The sequence below is a fragment of the Peromyscus eremicus genome, chromosome 3, assembly GCF_949786415.1.
Source record: "Peromyscus eremicus chromosome 3, PerEre_H2_v1, whole genome shotgun sequence".
NCBI lineage: Eukaryota > Metazoa > Chordata > Mammalia > Rodentia > Cricetidae > Peromyscus > Peromyscus eremicus.
In genome coordinates, this window is record NC_081418.1 from 100,954,751 (window position 1) to 100,978,470 (window position 23,720).

General features: G+C 50.6%; 1 protein-coding gene and 1 long non-coding RNA gene across 4 annotated transcripts in view; one reads left to right on the plus strand and one right to left on the minus strand.

The window, feature by feature from the left end:
• Mgll (monoglyceride lipase) overlaps positions 1–23,720 on the plus strand; it is a 105,202-nt gene that overhangs the window by 14,475 nt on the left and 67,007 nt on the right. The window lies entirely within an intron of this gene.
• LOC131907178 (uncharacterized) lies at positions 7,993–10,996 on the minus strand. Its single transcript, XR_009378319.1, has 4 exons — positions 10,898–10,996; positions 10,326–10,485; positions 10,122–10,198; positions 7,993–8,157 (listed from the first exon to the last, which is right to left on the minus strand). It is a non-coding gene; the product is annotated as an uncharacterized LOC131907178 (long non-coding RNA).

Here is a 23,720-nt window from a genome sequence, read left to right on the forward strand (position 1 = left end):
AGAGTGAAAGGGGATGTGTGCTCCGCTGGGGACTGGACAGCAGCATCAGAAGCCCTGGTTAGGGCAGAAGCAAGGGCTGGAGCCAGTGATTGGCTGGACGTGGCTTCGTGTGCCTTGTGCGGTGTTGGGAAGACCTTGGCGACTTCCAGGGGAACTGAATGCGGAGAGAAGAGCAGAGATACCACTGTGAGACCACAGTAGATTTAACATCCAGAGCATGTGCTGGATAAACCAAAATCAAGAGGCAGAGAGGACAGTGGCAGAAGAGAATATCACTAGGAACCAGGGGCTATCCAAACATGGCACCCCGCGGGCCAGCAGCTGGCCTAGCTGTGGCCTCTTCTCCTTAGCTACGAAGCAGGCAGTGTGGGTTTGCTAGTGTGGCTCGTCACAACACTCCTTTGGGTGACTCTTCCCAAATGGTTTAGGGCCTCTCGGAAGAAAGAAGGGTGTTGGGTATCAACAGGCTTCCAGCATCTGGTCCCTGAATGAATAACACCTGGATGGCCTGCTGCCTCGTCCTAGGCAGAGATGCACAGGTGGCTGTCAGCATTCATCTGTGTACCTACCCCCCCCCACTCCATCCCTCAGGCCATTTGTCTGCGACAGATAAGCCTGCTTAACTCTCCCCAAGTGTATTTGCTTAGGAGTAAAGCATTGTTAGATACTGTCAAAACTCTGTTAATGTTAATCATTAGCTTCTGTGATAAGCATTCCTTTGATATTTGTGTTTTCTTTGTGTGAGCTAAGATGTTGGCAGCTGGAACAATTTGACTCCATAATTGATGAGTGTATCTGATGCCCGGACGCCTCAGCTGGAACACCATCAGCAGATAGTGGGGAGCAAGTTGTATGGATGTGGTGGCAGCCTGCTGGTCTGAGCACTTCTCAGCTCTCTGCTCTCTCTCTGTTTCTGCCGTCCCTGGTTGTTGTTGGCTCTGTTTGTGTCGTTCTTGACCCAGCTGCTCTCTGGAACCCTCCAGACACCCTCTCACTGCTGTTGTTCACACTTTGAGGAAGCTGCTCAGCGACCACAGCTGCTTGCTGCCTGAGTACAACCCTGGCTTGGAAGGCAGTGCCTAGCCATGACTGTTTTCGACATTTTCCCCATCACCAGCCTCAGTGGACTCCAGCAGCCATTTCAATGTAGGCCAGAGGTGGATGGACATATATGCTTGCCACCAACAAATTCACCAGGTTCTAACAAATATTTCTTGGTCATCCACTATATGACAAACCTTGTTCTGGGACTTAGGAATGTAGAAACCATAAAGACCACAGCCCTACCTTCCGAGAGCCCTCAGCTAGGAGAAAGGCAGATAGAGAAGCCACTGTTGCCCTTGTCAGGATCTGGGGTCGAGACCAGCTATCTGTCCTGAGAGGCTGGAGAGTACCACAGAGAAGGAAGGGTTCTTGGCAGCCTCTCACTCATCCCCTGCCTGCCTATCTGGTGCATTGCACACCAAAAGCGAGCATGACTGAGCTCTCTGCACTGAGATAACAACTTCAGAGAGCCTCCACGGTTCACCTCAGCGAGGTGCAGAAGGCATGTGTTCCTTGAATGCATGTCTTTCTTAGGCTCCTTCTGTATCAGTTTTTATGTAAGCCTGTGTTAGTTTTGGCAAAGTGACAGAAGCTACGCAGAGGCCAGTGCATGCTGTGCCACTGGCTGGTTCCTGGGTCTTGTGGCTCCGGCTCTCACAGTGCCTGTCAGGTGATTAACATAATTCTTCTATTTTATTGCTGAAGGAAGTAAGTCTCAGATGCAGGCTAAAAGCCCCGTTCTCTCCAACACCAGGCTCTGCCTCCTAAAACCATTCCCAGAGCTGTGTGTGACCCACTGTGGGTCATATTCTTCTCAAGACGGGAAATGGGCACTACAGTCTCATTTAAGATTCTTATTTTTTTTATTTTTATGTGTATGGATGTTTTGCCCACATATATGTATGTGCACCACACGTGTGCAGGGCCTGCAGAGGCTAGAAGAGAGTGTCAGACCTCCTGGGACTGGAGTTACAGGTGGTTGTAAGCCACCTTGGGAGTGCTGGGAATCGAGCCTGGGTCCTCTGGGAGAGCAGCCAGTGCTCTTGTTTGCCAAGCCACCTTCTCTAGTTGTGGTCCTCCAGCCCCTTTTTAGAGAAGACTGGGGCTTGGAAAGGCTTGGTGGCTGCGGTGATGGCTACACTCGGTGGCTACACTTAGGGATGGCAAGTTTGGACAACCTGTTGTCCACACTGTCCACCCTGAATGAGTGTCCAGATCCAGCATCTGCTCTCTTGAGGCCAGCCTAATGCAGCTGCCCATTTAGGTCACAGCTGAGCTCAGAGGCTCCATCACATGTCTAGATGGGGACATTTTCCCCACCTCTCCTGCATGCTCCATAAATTCCTAATTGCTCGCTGCCATCCGCTTGGCATTTCACCACCCAGAACTTGGAGCCATCTGCAGCCTTGGGGAGTTCATGCTGTTTTCCTTCCAGGAAAACAAAAAAAAAAAAATTACATAAGATGAAGCCCAGCGCCTTCTTATAGGATGGCAGGGAGCCTCCTGCTGATGAGATCGGGCTCAGTAGCCCTACCTGCTTTCCTGTTGTCCTGTTTCTGAGGTGCACTGCTTCTGTGATCTGGGCCTGCCTCCCCGGCAGCAGAACCGTCAGGCAGCATCTGGGCACTGCCGTTGTGTCCCACAGGCCCGCCCTCCCCAGCGTTCCTCTGAGCTGTGTTGGATGTTTTGTCCTCTCTGGGGGTGGGGATGGCCTCCAGGGGCCAATATATCCAGAGATTCCAACCCACCTCTTCCCAGGGCCTCCTGAGGATGGCTTGGCCCAACTGCTGTCCCGTCTTCCTCTTCCAGAGGCTCCTCCTCCACCTGCTTCTCTGGGGCGGTTTCATTCCACTGCGGCCAAATAAAACCCCCTCTGTATTTTCATCGCACAGCCTTGATAAATGGGCAGACTCACTGGCTCCGGCAATGACTGCCGACGCCCCACACTCTGAGAAGCTGGGCAGCTCTCCTAAAATGGAACTAGTTCAATCCCTAGTGGGAGAGCAGTGCAGTGGGGATAGCCTGGCGTGCTCATGTCCACATGGAGATGCATACAGGTGACAGTGGCCGGGGAAGGGAGTTGTTCCCAGGGAGGTGGCGGCTGGCAAAGGAGAGGGTGGCTGTGAGAAGAGGGGTCAGCGAGCAGAGGGAGAGAGGGTCAGCTGACAACTGCGGCAGCCAGGTCGGCTTTGAGCAGAAGTGACATTTGAGCTGGCTCTGGACAGGAACCTGCTGGCCAGAGCTGAGCTAGGTCCCAAGACCTTGAAGTCCATTGGCAATGAGGCTTTCTGACTCCTCGGCCCACTGAGGTCACCGAGGCCACTTGGTAGGCTTGACTCCCATCCAGCCACTTACATATCATTTTGTCACATGGCTCCACGTGGCTTTTGCCCTGACCTTAGCACTCACCTGCCTGTTTGTGATCTTTGCAGCAGCTGTTTTGATTCAGTGCTCAACATCTTTGCTTGCTTTTTATATTCTGTCTCCCGCCCCCCACCCCACCTTAAATCTATTTTTAAAAGAAATAACGGGGCTGGAGAGATGTCTTAGTGGTAGTAGGAACACTTGCTGAAGAACAGAGTTCAGTTCCCAGCACCCACACTGGGTGGTGCACAACCACCTGTAACTTCAGCTTTGGAGGATCTCATGTCCTCTGCAGACAGCGCACTGGTGTGCCCATAACCCCCACAGATACACATAATTTAAATTACTAAAAATAAATCTTGAAAATAAACTGTATTCTAATGCAGGACGTGAGAGGGCTGCCATAAATAGGTGACCACAAGAACAAAGGAAACCCTGGAGCTGGCTTCCAGCTCTGCACGGGGACTTGTGTGAGACTCCCCCAAGCCTGAGGCCCTTCATCCAGAAAGTAGACAGACTGGTGGTTAGCACCTGCCACCATGCCCTCTTTCTAAGAGCCTAGGCATTGGGTGAACCTGGCCATAAACAGCATTCTTCTGCTGTGTTGCAATGTCATTGAATGCCATATCAATATACAACCCATTGTGAGCATCTTATAGGCCGAGAGATGGTGTTCTGCCCACATGGATTTATTACATGGACGAGACCAAATGGAGAGCTCAGGGGCCCTCCAAGTGATTGAGCCTCAAATTTCTTTCTGCCCTGCCTCATAAAGCTCTCTCCACTCAAAAGCTGCCCTCTGCATGAGTGTGTTGTTCTCTTCCCGTGTGGTTCATACGGGTTGAAGCATCTCAGATACGTCACACATCAGCTGTGGTTTGCTGCAAGGTTGGCCGGTGTCTGGGGAAAATGAGGTACAGCTGGGCCAGGACACCCCTTGTTCCTAGCCTGAAGATGGGCAGCTACCGTTAGAAGCAAGGGCCACTCTCCTGCCATGCAGCAAGAAGGACACTTGGCTTGGGAAAGAGCTGTAAGGGCATTGGAGCGCGTCAGTCCCACAAACACTTGGCCTCTGGCTATCCTTTTTCGGGATCCTAGGACAGCTGTGAAGCTCTTCATTAATGCACCACGTGATTTTCCACAGCCCATTAGTGATTTCCCAGAAGACCAGTTCCCGATATCGATCTGGATGCGGCTCTGAGGAGCCCTGTGGCATCAGGTCCTTTCTGGAACCAGCCAGGGCCCTGGTGAGCCCTCTGAAGAGACCCCACATGCTAATGAGGGGGCTGGTCTCCTGGCCCCAGTCAGTTGCACAGCCACTTTCGACGAAGACAGACCACTTCTGGAGGTGGCATCCCCAAAACACACTGAATGGGCTCGAGGCAGGAGATGCCTGGTACTGGAAGATGAATAATTTCCAGAGAAGTTTCTAACTCTGATTTATGGAAGGCAATTACCCATCTCTCTTCACTGGAACTGACGTGTTTTTGCACCTCTCAGAGATTACAGGAGGAAAGAAATGTGGAGAGGATAATTAAGCTTAATGAGAAGACCCGGATGTCAGTTCCTCTCTGTATTACAGCTCTTGGGCCCCAGCACTCTAGGGCCACCCCTTGCCTTTTACTACAGTGACTAGGTGGACCCTGAAGGGACTAAACTCTCAGACCTGGTACAGCCATGTGCTGCTTAACAAACGGAGCGTGTTCTGAGAAGTACCTGTTAGTCGGCTTCATCATGTGTACTTTCACAAAGGAGAAATGGCTACCATGGCACTGAGTGATGCCTCCTTGTGGGACACCATCATGTTATGTGGTCTGTCTCAGACAGACTGCTTGTAAAATGACAAATGACAGAATCTCTTAAATTTTATTTTTTTGCTGTTTTTATTTTTCTAAATTTAAAGTACTAAGGAAATTTAAACTATGAGATGTCACATGATGCATGTATATGTTGTATAGTGTTCAACTCAAGGTGGGGACACCCTCCCCTAAAACATTTAGAGTCTCTTTGTGGGGAAATGCATTTAAATCCTCTCTCCTAGTGCTTTTGAACCAGACAGTCCTTTCCTGCCACAGAATTAATTTCTGTGTCTTGATACCCACTGTGTCGTTTTAAATTTAAACTCCGGTGTCTCTGCTACTCTAGGAAGCAGCACTGTGTCCTGAGGGACAGGACACAACGTCCTTGTATCCTAACACACTCAGCTCGCTAGCTCTCCTCTTCCTGGCTGCGGTGTCCCACACAGTAAGATCTTTATCTAATTCAAACACGTTCTTAGAGCCTAGGCCAGTTCCTGATCAGACAAAGTCCTTGGTGGCTCATTTCTCTCCCCCTTCAGTCATAGAAATGGACGCCGGGGCATCGAGTGTGCTAGGCAAAGGCTCCACCACGGAGCCACATCCCTAGCCCTTCAGCCAGTTTTTATTAATAAAGAAATGAAGGGCTGAGAGCTGTAGGGCTCGGGCTGGTGACATGGATGAGTTCTTCCGCTCATGGTGTCAGGTGGCAGTTGGAGCAGAGCAGCCTTCTGGTCACCTGCCTGAGGCTTTGTTTCTGACAGAAAAAAAAATACTTATACGTAATTGAAAAATGTGTTTGCCATATTAGAGCATATATTGCACTTAAGACATGTTATATATGTATGTATTTTTATCCTTTTGAGAGGAAATTGTTGCTTCAGGAAACCTTGCCTGCACTTGAACTTTACTCTGAAGCATCACCCTTTTTAATTAACTGCTATGTAGTCTGTGGCTGTGGCTAATCCTGCAGCACTGTGTGCTGCAAACCTTATTAAACAGGAGACTTGTCTTGGCTAATGACTCCAGGCCAAGGGTCAAGGGCTGCCTCGGCTTCTGGCTTTGGGTCAGAGCCAGGGAGCATCCCTGTCTCTGGTCCCTAAGCTTTGCTCATCCCACCCCATTGGCCCTAGCTAACCTAATCCTTCCTCTAACTGAACACCAGCATCGAGCCGTGTCCACCCCCCCAGTCAGTACCTCACTATTGTGTGACCAACCTTTTCCTGGGGAGACACAACACACACGTCTGCTCACCCCAGATGGGGATCCTATGACAGACCAAAGTATGGACACCACCGAAGTCCCAGTTTGGAGAACCAATGAGTTCTCTTGGGGTTGCTTACAGGAATATGGGTGAGGGGTCACTTACAGCCGCAGAAAGGACTCAAAGACAGCTGCCTCACCAAGCCCACCCCAGCATGGTGACAGCTCACAAAGCTGGGAACCTGGAGCGCACTGCACAGCCTGCAGGCAGCTCGGAGAGTGTCCCAGGTGCCTCAGTTGGCCTAAACCTCTTCCAGGCAGCTGGTCTGGTCTCAGGAATCTTTGCGGCTTTTCAGAGTCTGCAGTATAACTCAGCCTCCTTCCATCTGAGAGGCACTCTTGGCTTGTATTGCCTACTCTGACAGGGAGGAGCCTAGTGAGTCTGGTCAGTTTCAGGGACTTCCTGAAGATTTTTTTTTTTTTTTTAGTTGTTTACTGCCTTCTTGCTTAAGGAGCTTACTGCAGGGTGGAATGTTTACACACAGAATTCAAGGAGACAAACCTGGTTCCAAGCATAGTACCAGGGTTCTTCCCCTGCCCTCCTCTTCCCTCGCCTCTCCTCCCCTCTCCTCTTCATCCACTGAGGCCAGCTAGGGTCTGATTAGCTCTGGTTTCTTGAGGCTTTCTCATTAGCTGCAGTGTTCAGGCCCCTCAGGATGAAGCCAAGCTCTCGCTGGTTCCCAGACCCATCTGTGAGTAGCCTCTCCTCCCACACTTGATAGTGGCCTGCACTGGAACAGATAAAGGGATGGTCAGGCCAGTTGTGCAGGAAGACATGCTACTCATCACATGTGACAGCATGAGAGCTGTTTCCTCTGTCAGGAAGCCGGTGGTCCTGGGTACACTAGCTCCTTCACACCTGAGGGATCTCACTAGGTGAACTGTTGAAGTTGGAAAGATACCTCTGTCCTGTGTACTCGCTCAGGACCCAGTTTCCTTCTGTTGTGTTGGCCCACCATTCCTTAGGGTATGACCCAAAGACCACAGCTGGTCTTAACCATGGCGAAAGGAATGAACGGGTCTGAGGCAGCATGGAAGCAAGGGTCGTGGAAACCTTGCCTTTCCTCCGGCTCACAGTCCGTTGTCAGCACTTAGTCTCGAGGTCACACCTGTCTACAAAGGAGGCTAGCAAATGGGAGAGAGGAGAAACCAGGTTTGGGGCAGGCTACCCAAAGGGCCCTCTCCTCTTTGGTGACAAGGTCTGCCACCAGGAAAGTGCTATGAATTCACTGTTCTCCTGTATGCGTGTGGGCATTTCTTCACTTAATAAATACCAAAAGGCTTTCCTTTGCAGTACCTCGGGGTGGGCAGAGTCTGTGTGATATGGTGGGGAGGTGGGTCAGCAGCCATGAGATAGGACAGAGCTGGCTTATGGATTTTGATCATTCCTTTGCTCTCATTTATTTGCATATGCCTGCCTCACTGTAGGTAGGGCTTGAGGCACAGATCTGTGGACACAGACCGCTGAAACAAATGCTACTTACACATTTATATCCCTCAGACTCTCACTCACCCTACAGATGGGAGGGCAGGTGCAGAGAGCCACGGGTGTAGGCGAGAACCGGTAAATCTCCCAGGTCATTTGGCAAAGCAATCAAAGAACCAAGTCAAGGCCAGGCGGATCCAGGTTCCAGTTCCAGCTCCTGTGCCTAATGGCAACTCATCATTCCTTGAGCCTTGGTGTCCCCATCTGTGAAGTTGGTGCCAAAGTGGCTTGTGTTAGAGGGCTTCTCTGGTTGATTCTACCTACCCCAACGGTCTGCATGTTGAAGGCTCGGGGCCCAGGGAGGTCGTGGTAGGAAGAGGTAGGCTGTGGGGTGTGCTCTAGGGTGGTAGTTCTCACGGGACTCCTTGAGCCTTCTTGTGAGAGAGATGAAAAAAGAGCAAGCCCGGTCATTACCAGCCCTTGGTTTTCTGGCTTGAGACATAAACTTTCCTCTCCCACCATCACTGGCCACCATGATATGGTGCAGCCCAGGAGCCCTTGCCAGGGCTTGCTTGCACCACACCGTTTGATTTTTCAGACTCTAAAGCTGTGAAGTAAATAAACCCTTTTCTTCCTGAGTCACCTTAGTCAGGCACCCCACAGTGTGTACAGTGACAGGATTGGGCACATCTACTGGGTCCTAAGTCACCTTAGTCAGGCACCCCACAGTGTGTACAGTGACAGGATTGGGCACATCTACTGGGTCCTAAGTCACCTTAGTTAGGTACCCCACAGTGTGTACAGTGGCAGGATTGGATACATCTTCTGGGATGATGGGTTGATTTTAAGATGATGATTCCCCCCTGGTTTTCCTCCCCTTCTGGCTCTTTCAGAGCTCGTGGTCCCTGGCAATTGCACCATACATTCTATGATGTCCCAAGAATTTGCTGAATGAGTCCTGGGTGTGTGGACTTGGGGGCAGCTGGCAGGAGGCCCTGCCTGGCCCTGAGGTGCTCAGTCCGCCAAGAGAATTCCTGGTCCTTCACATCTTGCCTCCTGCCCGCTCTGTCCCGAGCTTCTCTCTGGTGCGCCCCCCCCCCCATCCGACAAGGACACATTGCCCACCATCTTTGCTTGTTGTGGACCACTAGCCTCATCCCTCCCCCTTGCAGGGTCTCAGTGCAAGTGGCAGGACCTTCTAAGATGGGAGGCTTCTGTGCAGGTGAGGGTGGAAAGGGCAGGCTACGTAGAGGAGGGCCACAGTGAAGCCAAAGCAGAACTGAGTGCTGGCCATGCCTGGCTCTCTGCTGAGTGGAGAGCTGGAGTTGTGGGAGTCTGAGTTTGAGTGGGAGAAGCAGGGAAGGGTTGGAGTCAGGAGGCGGCTGTGTGCTCTGGTGAGGAGGGATGGGGGTAAGCACAGGTACTGCAAGACTGAATCCAGGAGCTGTGAGGACCTGGGGAGGAGCTTTGTGGGGAAGAAGTCCTGAACTCACGTGTGGGCTGTAGAAGGGCAGATCTGGGGCACAGAGGGGAGAAGAAGGCATAGTCCAGACTGGGCACCCGGGAGCTCGGGACTTGGGTTTCAAAGTGAAGCAGAGAGCTAAAATCCCAAGACAGGATCTAAGGAGGCATACTGTCCATTCCAGGGCAGCCCAAGAATTCATTGTGGGTATCACGCTGATGCAGACCTGGGAAGGTGTCCAGACCTGACATTCTATCTAATCTACACTTCCTTCTGCTTGAGCTGTTCTCTGCTGGGAGAAGCACTTTTCTCTACACCTGATGAAATCAATCAAGGAGCACTCTGAGCAGCTCCTCTGGGCCCAGTACAGGGGAAGTGAGGAATGAGGAAGAAGAACAAGGAAATAGCCAGGGTAGCCAGGGTACTAACAAGCCCAGGAGCATGAGAACCCAGAGGCAAGAGAGTCTGGGTCTGTCTGGGAGAGATGGAAGAGAATGTTGTTACCCAGAGCCCTGGGTGTTGCTCTTTGAGTGGATGCTCACTAGGCACAGGAAAGAAAGGGTACCTGAGGCCAGGATCCGGGATGCACAGGATAGTGCAATGCTAGGTAGCATGGCCCTGAAGACTCCTCCATGCCCAACCTCACTGAGCATTAGGGAAATGGGACTTCAGACCACATGTGGCACTGTCCTCATGGGGGGCAACTATCAGAGCAGAATGTCTAGTGTCATTGGGTGTTGATGCTGAGAGTGAAGGGCATACTCACCTCGGCAGTGCAAATTGGTGCTCTTTAGAAAGCAGTTGTCAGGACCTGGTCACGTAGACCATTCTGCTATACCTCACCTTAAATAAAAAGCAACGAGAGGATACCGGCATTTATTTGGGAAGAACAGAACACTGCAGTGGGACCATGTGTGTGTTTCAGGAGGCAAAGACGGGGCACATTTTTAAAGATAAGAATGAGGATTACCTTAGGTATTTTAAAGCAATAATCCTTGGTCACAATGACCAACACCCATGTGTTATCAGCTCCAGGTTGAACAAACAGTTGATAGGCAGAAATCCTTGAAGAAATCCTTTTTGCATGAGGCTGCTCAGTCCACTGTGCAAGCTTGTGGTTCTGGCAGAGTCTTTGGATTGGTCATTATCAAGCAAGGTGTTAAGAAACCTTCTTTCATAACTTTGTAGCTTTACACCCTGGCTTTTAACAAAGCAAGCACCTTCATTCTGATTCCTCCATGGTAAGCATGTCCCAACCTTGCCCCCACCACAAAATCACACAAAAATGTCTAGAGCCATGGACCTGTATCACACCCATCTGGACATGGTTCATGTGTCCCGAGAGGGGAAGATGGAGAGAGAAATTGTAGACTATTCCTACAGAGTGAATACTGCCCCATGTTAAAAATGTGCTACAGTATGCACAAGATCCCAAAGTATGTTAAAAGGAAGCTGGCTTCAACAGTCCTTGTGATAAGTCTCTGGGTGTGAAAATTTAAATATAGGTTTAAAATTTAAACATGTTATTATCTACCTACATACCTAGAGGAGACTCTACAGAAAAGCAGGAAAATGATTGTCATAGAAGACGGACCCAGCTGCTCCAGCTGGAGACAGAGGCACCTGTGTGCACGGGCCTGTGTCAGTTGACGTGGAGGGTGGTGTTTACTGCGTCATGCTCATTCAAGCAGGATATCTGGACTGTTTGTACTTTTTGATATACATGGCTGTTTCACATTGAGAAATCACACAGGCCTGCCAGTCTGTGGGACATTGACCTGTGTGTAGTTGGAGATAAGGTTTGGGGACACATTGACTCTCCTAGGCTACATAAGGAATTTTGAGCTGGTGGTACAAACCTGTAAGCCTAGTTACCCGGGAGGCTGAGGCAGAAGGATCATGAAGTCAAGATCTGGTTGGGCTGTGGGTGGGCAAGGCCACCCTGGCCAACTTAGTCTCAAAAAGTAAACAGAGAGCTGGAGATGTAGCTCAGTGGTAGAGCACATGCCTGGCCTATCTAAGACCCTGGATTCATCTTCTTTACTGAATTTTGATACCCTAATGTTGTTTCTCCTAATCTGAAATGCTTTAGGGTATTTGTAAAGTTTTAGGCGTGTAGATAAGGAATTACAGCTTTAACAAAAGCATTGTGCTAAATCTCCACCCTTTAAAAAATGTTTTTATTTAATGTGTATGAGTGTTTGCCTGCATGTATGTGTGTACCAGAGGCTAGAAGAGGGTATCAGATCCTCTACAGCTGGAGTTACAATGATTGTTAGCCACCGTGTGGGTGCTGGGAACCAAAGTCCTCTGCAAGAGCAAGCAGCAGGTGCTCTTAACCACCGAGCTGTCTCTGCAGCCCCTAAAACTCCATCTTCTTGCCCTAGGTCTTTGCCCCTGTGTTAATCCCAAAGATCCAATGATTGACTCAAACCATCATGGCCAAATTAATTAAAGCAAGCTTTTTTTGTATTCGTGTACATGGGCTGCCTCCCTCTAAGGCAGGGTTCAAGAGGCCATCACTGGATGTGAGGAAGACAAGGTTTTTATAGCTCAGGGATAGGGGGTTCCAAATGTGGAGGGGCTGTCAGGCAAATAAGTGGGGTTACAGGAGCACAACATAATAAGTTGGTCATAACAACAAATGGTTATAATGACATTTGAAACAAAGGTAGGGTTGCAAGATGGTTATAACAACTTTTAGAAACAAAGACATGGTTGCCGTTATCTGGAATAGGCAGTACAGAACCATTTGTAGTTAAGGTTACAGGAGCAGCATAGCCCAATCCTTGAGAAACAGACTTAATCCTAAGTAGGAACAAACCTAGTTTGTCTTCACTGTAAGATGGCTTTCAAGCCTAAGATGGAGGCAGGCTGGTCCATGACTTACTGTCAACTTTTCAGCACAGGAAGCACACTGTGTGCAGAGTAATCCTGGATTGAGCATGGGACAGTTGGGATAAAATACTGCTTGGGAGACATAGTGCTCTTGGGCATCTTGAGGATTTCCTTTGCTTGCAGAAAGCCAGACTGGAAGCTGTACCTGGTTCTTCCCCAGGACAGCCACGAGTAATGGAGCAACCAATGAGGAGGGCTTATCAGGGATCAGAATGACTGTCCCAAGATCCTAGTGGGTAGCCACCCTGAAAGTGGTGCTCCACAAGGAAGCAGGGACCAGACTGAAGTGGGTAGGGAGATGATGTTGATAGGTACCACACAGGCAATGGTGGTAGGAATGAGTGTGACCCAGTATGCCTCCCATGCCTGGGGACTGTGGGTCTGGTGTGGTCTCTGCTACCCTGCTTACAGGCATACCAATTGACTGCAGGCCTCCTGGGGCTAGTTCTGGAGAGCTGAGAGTAGGGGGTGGGGGGGATGGGGAGGGCCATCAGCTTTGCAGAACCTGCAGGCTCAGCAGGCTAGATTAGGCAGGCAGACCATGGCGGGGAGTGAGTTAAATGTTCATTGAGAGATGCTGGCAGCATGCTAGGTCATGTGGTAAAATGCATGGAGCTGCTGGGCACCTCAGGCTGCTGGATGCTGAATTTGCCTTTGCTCGTTCAAATGGAAGCACGTCCTTGCAGTGGCTTGTAATTTTCTAGCTGAACGACTTCAGGGTGGGCCTACTTTGGAATGTAATTACCCGTGTGCTGGAAGCTCTACTGAGGTCCATGCTCAGAGGAATGGACAATGCCAGACACTGCGACGGTCACCACAGGGCTCATTACCTGCAGCCTGCGGTTGGTTTGAATGTAATGTGATGGCATTCTTATGTTCCGGAGGCCTAGGAACTGGGAGGGACTGGTCCCAAATGAAACAGGGCCCTGCTGCCAGTCATGCAGGGGGGACGAGTCTTGTCCACTGGATACCACAAGACCCTGACTTCCACGGCCCTAACCCACTGTTCCATGCAGCTTTTTGGTGAAGGCCCAAGCAAAATACAAAAGACCTGACTGTGGATTCATTGTGTGCCAGAAGTGGATGTTCTGAGCAGTGGTAACTTAGTCCTAAGGGGAGAGTGTAACGTGGAGCTGCTTAAAAGGGGCCTTTTCAAAGGTGGGCCCAGCGCAGGAAGGAATACAGCGTGTGGCTGTCTGGAGCACAGCGCTGAAGAAGACTCCTAGGCTGTCTGATAGGAGCTGGATAGGAAAGGGAGCTGTGGTTGCCTAGAGATATTTACTCTGAGTTTAAGAGGCTGTGAGTGATTAGTGAGGTCTGCTCTGAGCTTAAGAGACTGTGAGTGATTATTGATGTCTGCTCTGAGCTTAAGAGGCTGTGAGTGATTATTGATGTCTGCTCTGAGAGATTAGTGATGTCTGTTCTGAGTTCAAGATGCTGTGGTAAGTGATGTCTGCTCTGGTGACTCAGGTGTCACATCTCAGTAATCTAACTATTTTCTAGGCCCCCCAGGCTCCTTAATGCTGTGTTAGGGGGGGCTTTCTCCAATGTTCTCTCCTTTGTCCTCAGAGGCAGCAACTCTGGAAATAAGTAATGATGCTGTTTCCACAGGAAAATGTTCATGGAATGATGTGAAGGAATTGAAAGCAGGAGCCAAAAATGAAACACACAACATAATTACAATTAATTACATGGTGATTTCTACTTATGACTATGTAATTGAATCATAAAATATTATAAACAAATTTAAATATATATAGCAAGGACGAAACTGGAAGGAAATAGATCTTGATGCTCACAGTGGGTAGATTTTCTTTTCTTTATGTTTGTCTCTATTTTTCTGCAATGACCCACATTCCTTTTTCAAGCATACATAAATTAAGTGTGAGTGGGTGTGTGCATTTAAAAAAAATATTACATATTTGGGGATTTGGTGGCATGCTTTTTTTACTTCATAAATTCACAGGAGTTATTAATTACTCCTCCTGACTTAGATTTGAAGTAGCTATTAAGGGCTGCTCCGAACGCTGCTTTGTCTGGGGCTGTGAGACTTGGACAGCAGCCTTTGCCGTCGCCTCCTCCCGTTCTAAAGCCTTGATCTCAAAGAGTGAGCAAAAGGTGAGAGCTCACTGGAAATCCAAAGGCACCTGCCATGGTTTGAATCAATGTCCTCCCAGAGAAGGGAAGGTTTCCTCTGCCTTTCTCAGGCCCCTGCTGTGGGAACTGCTGGGGATGGTGGTGAGAGGTCTTCTGAGCTGAGAGCATGCCCTTGAAGGGTGATAGTGGGACTCCAGCTCTTCCTTTTCCTCTGTTGTTCCATGGCCATGAGGTAGATGCCTTTGGTCCATTTTGCCTTCTGCCTGTCATGTGTTATCACTGACTGAAAGCAGTGGGGTCCGCAGCTGGTGGACAGAAACCTCCAAAACGTGAGCCAAAGTCAACCTTTTTTCTTTAGAAGTTGATTACCTCAGGCAGGCTTACTCAACACCAAAGCCTCAAAGAGGGGCATTGGGCTGAAGCATTGCAGCATCTGCTTATGAAATAATCTCATTTGAGGACATTTAGAAACTTCCCAGTCACTTCCAGCACAGCTCAGGCGGCCTGGCTTCCATGGAACAGGAAGAAGCTGTCAGGAAGCAGGGACAGAATACCTGACATCTCAAGGACCCCATGGTTCCTTAGTCTGGTTCCTGTGGCTGCGGCAGAATACTGAAGCCTGGACATTTTGTAATGGAAGGAGGTTTATTTCAGCTCATAGTTGCAGGGATCAAGGAGCATAGTACTAACATCTCCTTGGCACTGTGGCCTCAGAGGGGACAACCCTTATTTAAAGCATATTCAAGCATGTGGAATTCCTAATGGGGAAATGAACTGTGCCCATGGAGGCCCTACCCCAATAGCTGGTATATATTTAAGATATTTAAGCATTTGACACGGTATCATTTTAAAATTGGAATTGTATTTGTTGTAACACATACCTGGATTTCTAGTGTTTTAATAATTGTGGTTTATTAAGAGCCAAGCCACCTGCATTTTCTAATCACCCCCTGGATGCTGCCATGCCTACCTAGTCTGGTTGCCCTGTGCCTCTCCAGACACTGTAGGTGCGGATGGAGGCTTAGGTAGCACTGAGGGCAGCTGGACTTTGTCAGGCGCAGGTCACCTGGCACACTGATTACCTTGTTTCTTAGATGGGAGCCACCAGGGCTAGTGTTCTGCAGAGTCCCGCTTGGCTCATGTCCAGCCCACATAAGTGTCTGAAAGCCAGACTGACAGGTATAGAGCTCTATGGAGAGAAATAGATTGGGCTTTAGTGAGTGGCTTCCAGGGCCTGGTATAGCAAAGGCGAGAGACTCATGCTCTCCTTTGACAAAAGCAAACCAGTTGAAGCATAAAGAGTTTCTCTAAAAAGTGAGGAGGGAGACTCTACTAGTCTCGTGAGTTTCAAGTTGACCCAAGTAGATGAGTGTCCGGTTCCCTGGTCTTGAGAGGAGTCTATAGTGATGTCATTCATCATACTAGCATCCATCAAGGCACCGCGCCCATGTGTCAGAATATCCCTTGCTGAATGTAGAAATAATCGAAAGAGGTCCAGGAGCTTCCAGTATCAATACAAAGCCAGCCACCTGAGGCCATGTAGAATCACAGGGAGATGGAATGTGAACTGCAGCGAGCTGGCAGGTCGCCCTGGGGACCAAAGGAAAAGGAGGCGGAGAGGAGACAAGCATTCTCTAGCACTCTAGCACCATGGATAGACTCTTCTAGAATTTCAGTGATTCCAGGGAGGCTCGTGGTGTCTTGTCCACCCCAGAAGGCAGGATGCATGTCAACCACCCCCGTCTTCCCTTTCTGGGAGCACTTTGGTGAGGACAGTGTGTGCACCTCTCAGGGAGAAGAAGGGCACCTCACTAGATGCTGAGGCACCCACTGCTGACTTACGGGGCGCTAGGCTGGAGGTACACAGGGACCTCAGCTGCGCTCTCCAGTGCAGGGACCTCAGCAGCGCTCTCCAGTGGACAAGGGGAATAGGAGACTCACACAGCCGTTGCTGGGAACCCTACGGTCACTATTAATGCAGATGTAGGTAGAGGGGTGACATCTATGGCCAGCAGGATGCACCTGTTAACACCATTGTCAGGGTGATAGTTCAGTGTCTTCTCTAATGACCCTTGCTGACTTCCCTGCCTTGGACCCTCTCAGCTTTCTGTGTCAGTGTTTGGTGGCAGTTCGGGTGGACAGGAGTGTTAGAGGCAGAATCCTCGAGGCCAGGCTGCTGCAGGTTTCAAGTGCTGTTTTGAAAGTGGATTAAGTAGTGGCATGCTTTCAGAAAACTGGCTGTGGTTTTTGCTATCATTGCAATGTTGTTTTCTTCTTGAAAAACGCCTCTGCCTTTTAGTAAGAAATGAAGGTTGGGTTTCAATCAGATGATTCATGTAATTCCTGTCGTGTTTGCAAAATCTCAGGCCTCCCTGCCAGCCCTTAAGGGCCTCTGCCTTTCTTTGCTCCAGCCCCCATCTCCACACAGCTCCACACTTGCCTTGAATGCCCCAATGCCTGTGGGTCCCACCTGCTCACTTTCTCTGTCCAGATTTCCATAGAAGTGTTTGTCTGTGTGGTAAACAGGGTCATCTATGGTGACAGGAGCCATTTGTGGCAGATGGGCCAAAGAGAATTGGGTGCTTTTTTGCATAGTTGAGTAAATAGCAGTAGGAGAGGCCTCCAGGACTCTAGGGGATGCTCTGAGAGTTCTGTCCATCCATCTATCCGTCCATCCATCATCCATCTATCACCCATCCTTCTATCCATCTGTTCATCTATATATCCATCCATCCATCCATCCATCCATCTATCATCCATCCATCATCCATTCATCACCCATCCTTCTATCCATCTGTTCATCTGTATATCCATCCATCCATCCATCCATCCATCCATCCATCTATCATCCATCCATCATCCATTCATCACCCATCCTTCTATCCATCTGTTCATCTGTATATCCATCCATCCTTCCTTCTAACTGTCCTTCTGCTCATATCTGGTCATCCATCCAACTGTCCACCCATCCATCTATCCATCCACCCACATGGCATTTATGGCTCAGAGGCCATGCTCCAGGGTATGAGATACCAAGATGAATCTGTGGAGTGTGGTCTTTCTCCTCAAGGAACAAAGGATCTGCTTATACCAGGTCCTGACAGTGCTGAATGAACCAAATAAAGACAGAGGTTCTAGAGCCCCTGGAGGGAGTGATCAGCTAGTGTGGGAAGCTGCAGAGGACTTCAGTGTTCGTAGGGTTAGAGGTTGGAGGGCATAGATAGAGTTGGTGCACTGAAGAACCAATATATGTCTTGTGTGGTTGGAGGACAGGGTGGGAAAGGGGAGAGCAGGGACAGGAGGCCAGAGGAGTAAATGGTCAGGCTGGAGGGGGGAGAGGGTTGTAGCCTCACCTGGTCACCAACTGTGACATGACCACATGTATGATGTCGTCTCGTGATTCGTATGCATGGTGGTCAGGAGAGCAGGCTTGCAAGCCTCTCTGGCTTGCCTATTGGCTATGTGAGCTCAGGCAAGCTGGTTAGACTTCTGAACCTCACTTCCCTCATCTGCAGAATAGAGACCAAAACCTCATGTGGTTTTTTGAGGGCTCGATGAATTAACTTGTAATGATATTCTTAGACCAGCATGCAGCCAGACAAGAGGCAGCTGTCAGCATGGCTGTTTTACAGACCCATCCCTCGGCTCTGGCCATCATGCTGGGCTTTTTCCCCACAGCTCCTCAACCAGTGGTCGCACACCTCAGTGAGATTGGCATTACTGATCCACATGGCAAAGGACACGTTTATTTCTATTTCCTCTAGATTGTGTGGCCCTTGGCAGGTGCCGGCCTGTCCTTATCTCCTGACCTGTTTCTACTGGGAAGCCCTGCCGAAGGCAGGGAGGAGCCCAGGCCTCCTGATCCCCAAGGAGGGATAGGAGTTAAATTTGGATTTCAACAGAGCCCAGAAGGGGTCCAGCTCACTCTCACAGGCCCACCGGGGACCAGCAGATGCATCTTTTACATGTTTTACAGCCATAAGGTTTGGCAGCTGAGGGTAAGAGGCAAACGATGAAGGAGGCAGTTAAGTGAGTGGGGTGCTAGGGACATACAAGAAGGAAGAGCACACCCCGCCCCTCCTCAGGGGAAGCCACTATGGATGGTATTCAGGGGTGTCTGCGCTTCCCCAGCCTGAGTGGCTCTCGGGTAGGAATGGGTGCTGCGTCCCCCTGCCTCCACATCCCCTCCTGTAGATGCTGTGCCTCTGTCCTGGTGAGTGAGCGGAGCATCTCTTCCGTCCTACTGTATCTCCCCTTGATGTCCTGGAGCACATGGACAGGCAGGATGGAGCCCAGTCTCCCCACCCAGTGCTAGGAGGGCAGCAGGCCTTGCTCCGCAGATAGGCAGAGCAAATGAAGCAGGGCCCACAAGTCCAAAGTCCTGTGTGGGAACAGAAGGGAGAGTCCCGGTCCTTTCAGCCCTGGGCTCTGTGTCCCCGGGTGGCTGTGCTTGCTGCCTGTTGCCTGCCTGTCTTCCCAGGGGTCTTGCTCAGCCTCCGGGAGCAGGTGCCTGGTGCGGGAAGATAAGAATGTGACAGGTCTGTGGTCACAGGTGGTTTTTACCATGCAGAGGCAGAGGAGATACTTCAAAGACCGAGGGCACTCAGAGCCTTTGGGCACATTTCTGGGCTTGTCTTAGTTAGGGTTACTACTGCTGTGAGAAAACACCATGATCAAAAGCAACTTGGGGAGGAAAGGGTTTATAAAGACAGACAGACGTACATCCAGCATCACACAGTCCCTTGTAGGGAAGCCAGGGCGGGAACTCAGATTGGGTAGGAACCTGGAGAGAAGCGCTGAAGCAGAAACTGAGGGGAAGGGCTGCTTAGTGGCTTGCTCGTCATGGCTGGCTCAGCCTGCTTTCTTATGAACCTGGGACCACCAGCCTGAGGTGGCTCCACCCACAATGCTCTGGGACCTTCCACACCACATCACTGAGAAAATGCCCTACAGGCTTGCCTGCATCCTGCTCTTATGGAGGCAGTTTCTCAGTTGAGGCTCTCTCCCCTCCGATGACCATAGCTTGTATCAAGCTGACAAAAAACAATAACAACAACAACAACAACAACAAAAGAAACCCTAGCCAGCACAAGGCCCTTATCTCCTTCCGCCTCAAAAGTTGTGGGATTCCCATTTCACAGGTGTAGAAGTCAAGGTCTATGGAGGTCTAGGAATGTGCTGTGGAGAGCCCTGAACTTGAACGTAGGCTTTCATACTGCATAGGGGCTGCACATCTATGTCTCATTTACCGGCAGTGCCATCTGAGGTGTGTGGTGGTGGGCTCATCTCTGCTTCACAAGCAGACAAACAGACTCAGCAAGACTAGACCACCTGAACCGTTAGGAATGGGCGAGTTCATTTTGCTTGGGAGGAAGAGCCATGCCACCCAGTGAGGGCTCACTCATTCTGAAAAGCTTTGAGCCTCTGCCTCCTTTATCTCAGGTTCCAAATGGTTTCCAGGGTGGCCCCTCCTCTCAGGGCTGGGTGCCAGGCAGGCCATCTGCTTCTGGGGCCGGCTGCCCCTCCCACAGCCACTGCCTTCCCCCTGAACGCCTGGCTCCCGTCTGGCTGCAGCCATAGGGGAAGTTCCAGGGAAAAGATCTGTGCAGCCTCTTCTGCAACCTAAATTTTGTTGCTGTGGGTCCTGCCTTGTCTGCACAAACAGCTCTGCTGATGCTCAGCTCTGGTCCTTTGTTGGGGATATGGGATGCCAGGGGAGGAGGGGCAGCACTGGACCGCTTCCCTTGGCACCTGTTCAGGGCTTGGCTGCACCAGCTCCCTGACAAGCATCCTCCTGGCTCCATGATGCACAGTAGCCCTGAGAGTTTAGCCCAGAAGTCATATCAGGTCACCACCCTGCTTGGTACCATTTCTCTTCCCAGCTCCCCCGTGTTGCCCACCTTGGAGACCCTCTTTTCTCCACCACCACCACCACCACCACCACCACCACCACCACCACCACCACCACCAAGCAATGCCTGGCTGCTACTGGGCCTTCTTCCTGGGCCTGGATTTGGTGCACCTGTCCCCATAATCGGGGAGCTCTTCTCATCAGGCCTGGACTTGGCTCCTCAGATACTCTGTCCTAGGCCTTCCTTCAAAGGCTAATCCATCAAGACCAAATAGGACTCTCCTGCCTGCTCCCTCTTTGTGTGTATATATATGTTCCCTCTTGCTGAGCATCTTTCCTGCTAGACTAAGAAGCTGTGTGCAGGCTGGGGCAACATTGTGCTTTTATCTCAAAGCTCCCAGCCATACTTCTGAGCCATATTAGGTACCATGGTGACGTCTGTCTTGTGAGCAAGAGCCCCTTCCATTCTCTATCCATGCTGAGGGTCACAGAGGGCTTTCCCGGCATCATGAGTGGTTACCACCAACCACTGACTTTTCCTGGGGAGATTATCTAAGTAGGGTATCCACAAGAGGCGGACTCCAGCTTGGAGAACCAGTGAATTTATGGGAGTTACAAGAACTTGTGTGAGAAGTTAAAGGTGTACAGGGGACCTTAAAACAACTGCATCACCCCAGAGTCCCATCCTGCTGTGAATGACGACCTCATGGAAGCTGCATCATGGTGTCCCCCCTTCAGGTAACCTTCCACCTCTGTACTCTGGCACTTGCCGGGGCCACGTGTAACTGGGGCAGCATTATATGCAGCCATGTGGATGTAGCAGGAAGGACATAGGCTCTTGGGTGAGGGTCTGAAGGAAATGATCAGAGGCCTGATCTTGTGAGGGCATCTTTCAGGTAATGACTGCTCCTCCGATTTCAGCACCACCTCAGTCTTGTGGGCCCAGAGGGCATTGCTCCGCAGCACTGGGCCACTCTTACGCCGGCCTCCCAGCCTCCAGGGTGATATTAACTGTATGCCTGAGCTTCTCAAGCTCTGTCACAGACTCCTTCAAGCAGAAGTTTAATTCCAGTGTTCTGTGAAACCCCAAAGGAGATGCTTCCGAGGGGTGACTGTGGATGTGCCACTAGCAATCCTGGAGCTGGGGGCTGGCCCTTTATTTCAAATGATCATACAAAAAGAAGAACCATGGGCCAGGGGCATACAACCACCAGGCTTAGTGGGGCATACAGAGGGAGTTCTAGGTGCACCCACAGGTGTGTATGTAGAGGGGCAGTGCCCCGAGAAAGCCAGATGGCAGGGGGCCACAGGTGCAGTCGATGGCTAACTTCGGGGCTTCTGGCAGGTCCTGCTTTGTCTTGCTTTCTAAACCCGAGACTGCCTGACAGAGGAATCCAAGCCAGGCATGTTGGAGGAGTCCTCTTGCAAAGTCAGGTCCCGACTTTGCTGCCTCAGGCGTTGACATCTCAATTGGGGAGACCACAGTAGAAAGACAGGCAGGACCTCCGTGCCCAGAGGTGACTGAGGAGACAAAAGAAAATGAGTGACAAACAGTGGTGACAAGTGCTGGAGGGGACCTCCCAATTCAGAGACCTCAGGATGGAGGAAGCTGAGAGACAGGAGTCTTGGCAGGTGCAGAGCTGTGGGTGGGAACGCACACCATAAGAACACACTCAAGCCAGCACAGACCTGTTTGGGAGAGGGAACTTCGGGTTATCATCCCAACTGAGTGTCCAGGGACATCCATTAATAGCTGGACACCAGCCATGGGGAGGGTTCTCATACCAAGGAGAGGGTCAGACATGAGCCCTCCCCAGCTAAGCATTTGGTAGCATGCCCCGATTGGCATGTCTGGGAACAGGAAGGAAGCTGAAGGCTCCTGAGCAGTAAAGGAGAGGAGGACGTTGATGGTGTTTCTGAGGCTTTGTTTTGCCTCAGAGAAGATTTCTAAAGAGCTTTAAGCAGAGCAGCCTTACTCAATTTCACTTAGCCAGACAGACAGACCCAGTGAACATAGAACATATGTGCGTGCATGTGTGCATGGTATGTGTGTGTATGCTAACTTGTCAAAATGGGGTCCGTGCCAGATCTGAAACCTGGAGCTACCAAGAGCCCACTTCCTGTAACAGAGTAAGGCTGAGCATGCCCACTGCGACTGTGGAGGAGCTGGTAGATGCAGAGAAGTCATTATGGGCAGCCATGCAGTCAGTTTCTTCCCAAAAGGTGACAGCCGTAAGCTCCTGAAGGCTTCGTGCCGTAGTGGACAGACGAGAAGCCATGGCTCAACCAGCATGCACCCCGGAAATGCTGTGCATGCACCCCGGGAATGCTGTGACTTAGAAGTAGCTGTTGAGTGTCCACAGTGGCTGCAATTTTACCTCTATGGAGCCTCACAGAGCCTCTGAGCAACATTGTGACCATTGACTAGAGCAGGTGTTTCTCAGCCTTGGCTGTGCATGAGCCATGAGGAGCCTTTCCACCTCCAGACCAATCAAACCCAGGATCTCTGGAGGGGGGCCCACATGCCAGTGGTTTCAGATGCTCCCCCGTGATCCTCAGACAGGGCTGAGGTCATGAGTGGCTGGAGTGACAGGAAGTTGTGCAGAACAAGTGTCACATATTGACCAGGGAGTAGATACTATCACAGGCATGGAAATAGTGCCTGCACTGTTCTCTTAGACCCCAAACGACCCCTCTGGAGTCTGTCCTCTGCTGTGGCCCCTGGTAAGGTGCTGACAATTTTGCAAAACCCAGCTTGACCACTTTTCTGTTAGTAACCATGGGCTGAGTCACCACAGAAGCCCACAGTCCCAAGGATGGGCACCCCTGAGCCATCCCTTGGGAAGTGAAATCCCTATGAAGATGGAGGGTGTTGGGGTCCCAGGCACTCTGCCCAGCAGCTGTGAGAAATGTGGAAGACACTTGTCTGCTTACCCCAGGAATGTCAAGCAGGCAGGTGTCTTTGCCCGTTGATGTCCAGGTGAATACAGCAGCTTGCATATCCATGGGACACAGCAGGTCGGGGAAGCAGGTCTCCTGTGTCTTTAGGAAGAGGCAGGAAACGCATACGCCAAAGGTGGTTTTCCCAAGGATTAAAATATGAAGCAGGGTGGAACATTGGTAGCAGCCTGCGTGGCTGGGCTGGGAGGGGTCGTGGAAAGAACACAGCTTTTGAGTGGGTTGGTCGCTCGTCCAGCCTGGGTGTAGGGGCTGGCCCAGGGTGCAAGGCTGGGGTAGCTCTGCTGGCAGGGAAGCCAGGAAGCAAGCACATGGCCAATGCTGCCACACCCTGTGGTGAATGTGGGGGCTGGGCTGGGCAGGAGGGGCTGGGTGGGTTTTGTATTGAGTCCTGTGGCAGTGCGCTGGAGACCTGAAAGCCAGGAGACATATTCTGACTGGGATCTTACTAACCTACTGTGAAGCTTAGACAGGTAACTTCTCTGGATTCCGCTGTCCTCTGTAGAGACAACAACACAGACAATAACAACAGAGGCCTGCCGCCCTCTCATACTCAGTTAT